This window comes from Nicotiana sylvestris, chromosome 2, assembly GCF_000393655.2.
Source record: "Nicotiana sylvestris chromosome 2, ASM39365v2, whole genome shotgun sequence".
Classification (NCBI taxonomy): Eukaryota; Viridiplantae; Streptophyta; class Magnoliopsida; order Solanales; family Solanaceae; genus Nicotiana; species Nicotiana sylvestris.
In genome coordinates, this window is record NC_091058.1 from 188,361,205 (window position 1) to 188,368,303 (window position 7,099).

Genomic DNA, 7,099 nt, shown 5'->3' on the forward strand with positions numbered 1-7,099 from the left:
GAAGTTGGGATGAACATATACTCTTATCGAGTTTACATATAATAAAAGTTATCACTCTAGTATCTAGATGGATCCATACGAGTCTTTGTATGGGCGCATGTGTAGATCTCCTATAGGGTGGTTTGATGTTGGAGAATTTGGGTTACATGAGCCAAACCTGGTTCAGTAGGCCATAGAAAAAGTAAAGCTTATCCGGGAGTGACTGTTGACAGCTCAGAGTCATCAGAAGTCATATTCTGACATGCGGTGAAGAGATTTAGAGTTTGGGGTTAATGACTGACTATTCTTAAAGGTGTCACCTATGAAAGGTGTAATGAGATTTGGGAATAAAGGCAAGCTTAGCCCACGATAAATTGGGCCTTATAGGATCACTCGGAGACTGGGCCAAGTAGCTTATGCCTTAGAATTGCCCTCAGAATTGGAGTATGTTCATCCGGTTTTTCACGTATCTATGTTACGAAAGTGCATTGGCAATCCTACCCCAAGTGGTGCCCACAAATGATGTACAGATTATAGAGGACTTGTCATATGAGGAAATTCTGGTTGCCATCATAGATCGACAAATCTGCAAGCTATGAAATAAGGAGATAGCATCTGTGAAGGTTTTATAGAGAAGCAAGAAGGTAGAAGAGATGACGTGGGAAGTAGAGGAATAAATGAAGTCTAAATACCCCCACCTATTTCAAATTGAAGATATGACTCGAGTGTATAAACTCTCAGGCTAGTAGGTCATCAGGTAAACTCTCATTTTTTAACTCTCAAAATTTATAATCGACAGTTGTGTGGAGCCAAGTGTTGCTATTTTTAGACAGTGGCCATGTGTGGCAAGTAGTAAGTTTTCTTGCTGCATACATGTTGGTTTCAGTCAGATGTACGGAAGAGACTCCGGCAAAAATGTTCCCAAAGTATCTAAGAATAGACATTTGAGGACGAATGTTTCTAAGGGGGAAGGATGTTACATCTCACGTTTTTCATAAGTTAAAATTTCATTTTCAGTTAACCGACGTGGACTCAGGGATAAGATCATCTTGACATTAACGTACTTGCGCTATTTATAACAAGAAATAAATAAGTGTTATGAAGGATAAAGGGGTACACGGATTAAAGAGAACAAGTTTCGTTGAAAGTGGTCAATTTGGAATAAAAAAGGGTCGAGCAATAATACCTGATAATTATGAACTAGTACCATGCAAGATACCATATGATCACGGTAGTATAATATATAAAGTTTTTTAAAATAAATAGTATTTTAACTAATTTGTGGTAATTTTTAAATTATGCGGGTAATTGTCTAATTACCGGACAACATGACATTACCTAGTTAACTAATAAGTAGATAAAAAAATTATTATACTAACCCCCCAATGTAGCAAGAAGCCGCAAAGCTTAAAAGTGACTAAGTAGTTACTTTGACAAATGGCTAAAATATGATAACCAAGTCATACTTAAGACTTGATAAGATTTATAAATCTTATCTATAACATTTAATAGGAAGTCTTGTAAAGACTTCAAAAAGAATCACAATCTGCCTTGGTATTTAAATCCAAGAACGTGGAAATCAGAAACATTTCATTTCAACAACTCAAGCTTCATTTGAAGCAATCCTGTCCAAACAATTCAACCCCTTAGATAAACAAATTTCGATAGAAATTTCAAAAAAGAGCCACCACAATTTCGTTCAATTTCAAAGGATTCAGTCAGAATTTCGTTCATATTTCACGGAAGGAGAGGCTTCATTTCGTTCAAATAGTTCCAGGAACAGTTATGTTAAGGCTAAGCTTTTCCTTCATATTAGCATGATATCGTAATTGCACAAGTTTGATAACGAGTCATAGAGAAAAATTCGTATCCCGGAATTTGCGTATATTTTTCTAGTCTTGCAAATTACATATATTTTCCTAGTTTTGTAAGTTACCATATTCTTCTTATCGGGACTGCATATTCAGTTGTATTTCCTTTTTCTGGTCAAAAGAGTAGAGAGTTTACATATATACAGTATCAAAAGTATTTTCATTACCATCGAGCTATAATCGATGGGCCGACCTCTATTGGGCAACCTCTGATCAGATGGTAAGTTATATACCGAGCCTGCAATGGCCGAGCACCTATGAGAAAGCCCAGTTGGTCAAGATACAGAACCTAGTATGGCCGAGTGCTTATGAGCGAGCCTACTACGACAGAGTAGATATATATATATACCGAGCCTAATAGAGCCAGACAACTATTTTACTCACTATATTGAGAGAGTTAAGTCAGTATCAGCTGATGAGCATATCTTCAGATTATCTTCGATCCCCAGTTGCTTTCAGTTATTATATCATTAGTTCTGTTTCAATCTTTCAGTATATTGCCTTACATACTCGGTGCATTATTTCGTACTGACGTCCCATTCTAGGGGCATTGCATTTCATGCGTGCAGGTTCGTACAGACAGACGACTAGACCTCCTTAGTAGGTGTTGCCCGAGTTTAGCTTTATCGGTAAGCTCCCCTTCTTTCCAAGTTGCTGGGTCTAGTAGTGTGGTGTATATCTTGTGTATATATGTAGATAGGTTATGGGTAGGTCGAGGCCCTGGTCCGATCACATTACATCTATCAGTAGAGGCTTGTAGACATATCTTATCGTTTAGTGCGGTATGTTGGGCTTGTAGGCCCTGTACGTATATTTTGTTGTCCTGTCAGTTGTAGTAATTATGATGGTCTTACCGGCCTAGTTTTATGTTGACATTAGTCAGTGTTAGTCTCCATTTATTTTTATATTTTGCATCACATATTATCTTGTAATGTGGCCCATAGCCAAAGTATGACATTACATGTTCAGAGTTTCTTACTTGCAAGTAGTACGCAAGGATAGATGAGGCACTAGGGCCCGGTCTCGCCCCCAGGATCGAGGCGTGAGATTATACCTCCACAACATGCGTTAATTGTGTTCCTTAGTTAGTGAATTCACTGTGCTAGTTTCCCAAGACATGTTCAATAACTATGAGAGAATGTGTCCTTCTATGTGTCACTGTAACACTTCCTTTCCCATAAGAACCCTTAATAGGCTCTCTGTCAAGACCAAATGCTTCTTTGGGGTTTATCATAGCACAACGCCTACTTCTCATGGTTTCCTATCTTTCATTAGCATCTGGGTACTTATCAAGTCAAAATCCATGGAGAACTCATCATGAACATCTGCAAACCTTTCAGGTTTATTTTATACTGTCTCATTGGGTTCGGTTATCTTTACACACTTGAGTCTAGAATCATGGACTATGTCATTGTCATGTGCGGGGAGTTTTGCTACCCTTGGTATTCCACCTCCCTAGATGGATAGGAGTTTTATTTGCCTTTATCCCCGTAGCATCATGTTAACCATTACAACCCCTCTAACCAATATATGATTTCATCTCAATATTAAGATGTCCTAGCTATGTGGTTTCGCTTGTGAAAGGTTGAGATTAGATGCTTTTAGATTTTTGCACATATCATGGGCATATTGATTTGGAATACAAGTTGTCGTATCTTTAGTTCTCTCATATAGGATCAATTATCAGGAAGGATTAAGCTGTTTGAAATATGTTAATCTCATAAGTGTTCAACTTCTTTTCATCCTCATGAGCTTATGGCATATATTCCTTGTGTTAGTTAATGTTATGAGTGTAATTCAACTTCATGTATTTTGAAACCCATATCGCATTTAAGGTGACAGATCATTCTCATTCTTGATAAACTGATTTTCCCTACACTCCAGGAGACGACTGGGTCACGTACTTAAATATTCCTCCTTAACGATTCCTATTGCCAATGTACTAGTTACCCGTATGCCTCCATTGTCTAATAATTGATGTCGTCACACTGATTAACCATGTCAGTATTGTTAGTAGTAATCTTTGTGTCTCTTAGCATATAACCTCATGAAGTACTCTACTCAACAAATTAATGAATTCCTGGATAATTCTAGCCCAATCTTGAACCCGGTTGTTCCTTATTGCATTAAATCTATTGCGTATTGAAGGTTCAAACATGTTATAGAGGGAGTATCCCCGTGTGATCACATATATTCGATAGGTAATTTTTATGTCCAGTTCAGGATAGCACATCGTGTGTAATTGTTGAAGGTCATCAAAGGTTTAGTGTGGGTGTTCGCGTAGAGATTTATAATTTAGGAGGGTGAACAGGTTATTCTCAATATTTCCTCTAAAGATGTTATGTGAGTTGTAATGAAGGTTTCATAAGTGTATTTCACATTAGGCCGCACTAGGAGTATGAAGTTTCCCCATAGTTGTTCCCTATATATTTTGTGTTTTCACATGTCTATGTCTAAGAAGGTAGTTGGAGATCCTTTGTGTATCATTTCGGTGGTAATTACTGAAGGTGGAGGTAATAGATAGTTGGCTTATGAAGGGCATCTATTTGTCATCATTGTTAGGTAAGTTTGGGGGTGGATATTGTTTCCGTGAATGTGTTATGGCAAAGCCTGTAACTCTAGGCGGCCACCTTGAAGGCCGAAAAAGTTGTGGAAAGGAAATATTTTTGCTTGATTGTATAACAATTGGTTTTGATTTGGAAGGTACCTTATAGGTGTTATGATTTAAAAACGTTCGGTCCATGTTCAGGTATCATTATGATAATGTAGCGCTTGTAATGCTGAGATTAGTGTTACGGATATATACGTTGTGGTGCTTTGTCGAGTTGTGGATGTGTTGTTAGGATAGTTTTAGTGGTTCTCTGGTAGGCGGATAGGCCTAGTTACAAAGGAAATGCTGCCGAAATTTTTGAAAAATTTGGGAGTTAGTCAAAATTTAGGGACTTGAGGTAGGGGAGAAAAGAGATATATTATGTTAAGTGTATGGGGTAGACTCTACTCCTCATTCTAGGACGAATGATCCTAAGCGGGGGAGAATGTAAGGCCCCGAAAAATTTTGCTAAGTAATTTAAGATTTCGTGGTGCTAGGTAGGCTAATTATAATATTTTACGTACTATTAACATGATGGACATCAATTTGATTTTTTAAATAAGTGTATAAGTCATATAATAAGTAATTTGGGGTTCAAGGAAAGTCCTAAGTCTACGTCAAATTGGAAAATTTCATAATGGGCTAAAATTCTAAATGAGTTTGCACAAGTCCACACTTTCAACGTGCATATATATATATATATATATATATATATGTGTGTGTGTGTGTGTGTGTGTGTGTGTTTGTGTGTGTGTAATGAATAACCTATCAAATGAAAGGACTTACAGCCTAGTTTCTAACGCTTCAAACTGTTCGTCCTATGGACATTCCTACACAAAGTTATGATCAAATTACCAAAGGCTGGCAAAATGCGATCCCGTGGCAGATTCTGCAATTGCAAAACCATTATACGGTCTGCATAATTGATCTGCGACCGAAAAAATGGTCGCAAAATGGACCAGTGTAGCCCAGTTTTGGACACCAGTTTTGCGGTGCATTATGCGACCCGCATACCAATTGTGCGGTCCATTATGCTACCGCAAACCCGAGTTCGGAGGGTTAATTTTCCTATTTTCATGACCCGATCCCATTTTAGTATATAGGCTTTGAGGCTTCATTTGGGGCGATATTCTGATGATTTTAGAGAGAGATAAGTGAATTTTAGAGAGAGAATGAGGGAGCCTAACATTCTAACCATTCAATCTTTTATCAATCTTCAAGAATCAAGGAAACCAATCACAAGATCTTCATCTAAAGAGAATGGGATTGCTAGAAATTTCCAGAACATTGTAGTTACTTAAGGAAAGCTTAAACAGGGTATGTATGGCTAGAACCCTCTCTTCTTAAAAATTGAGCTCCCATGGTGTCCATGCAAATATTGTAAGTCCGAAATTTGATTGATGTAGTACTTGTTATTTCAAATGAATTGGTGTTGCAATAATATATTTGAAAGGTATATCTCAATATGTTCAATATGCTATTTTTGGTAAATTGAGGATATGTGAAGAATGTGAACTATGTGCTAAAATGCCTAGAATTCATGTCAAGTTTAAATTGAGATTGTTATGCCAAACTATGTGAAATCCTCTATGTATAAAGATGTTTGAAATAAATTAAATGGATTGGGAAATAGAGTGTGGCTAACGTGCCGAGAACTTGAGTTATAGTTGTGCCTGGTGATGCCTATGACATGAGAAAATATGAAACTGATTATGAAATGAGCTTTGACTATACTTTTCCTAAATGACTTCAATAATAAAAGTGTCCTAAAGGCTTTATACATAATTTATGCCCATAAGTGGCTATTCGAGATAATGTTTTGCATTATAAGTACATCCAATGTGATCCGAGTTGTTACATGCTCCGATGTTGAAATTGTATATTGTCGTGATTGAAAAAGAGTAATTCAAGAATAATTGGTGTAATTGCTTGTTTATGACTTTGATGTGTTTCTATTGTGGTTTGGTGTGTCCACTCCTTTTTAGAAGAATCCTTTGTGTTTAAAGTTCCATTGCTAATGAACATGAGGTGTATGATTTTTGAAATATTGTATATGCCCATGATTCATGATTCCTCTCGTGTGTACTTGACATCTTCGATTGAATGGCTTGTTGCTAAAATTGATATTGATGTGAAATGTAGGGGAAAAGAGCTCGAATTATGAAATATGGCCTAGTGCCAAGTATGATATGATAATTATGGCCTCAAGTGCCGATGAACTAATATATGTGAAGTAAAGATTGAAATGAGATGATATATTGAAAAGGAAAAATGTCTTGGTAAGACAGCCTAGCCGATCGAGCCGTGATCGGACGCCATGCCGCACATATGGTGGTATTGGCTGATTTTGAAACCGGAAAGTGAGAATGAAATTATGACTAAGATACATGTCTCAAATGAGGTAACCTAGCCGACCGGGTTGTGATCGGACTCCGCGCAAGAAGGCAGTGATATTGTGAATGATGGTGCAACAGTACGAATTGTCCCAACCTAAAGCTATGGAAATTATGTGAAAGCTATGTGATTCTTTTTATTTGATGACGTGGTGACTGTTTAAAGCTTTTGTTGAATCCTTATGATTTCTTTGTTCTTGTATAGTTTTTCTTTCTAAAAAAACGGTGTTTGTTTATACATACTAGTGCTATTCGACGGCACTAAC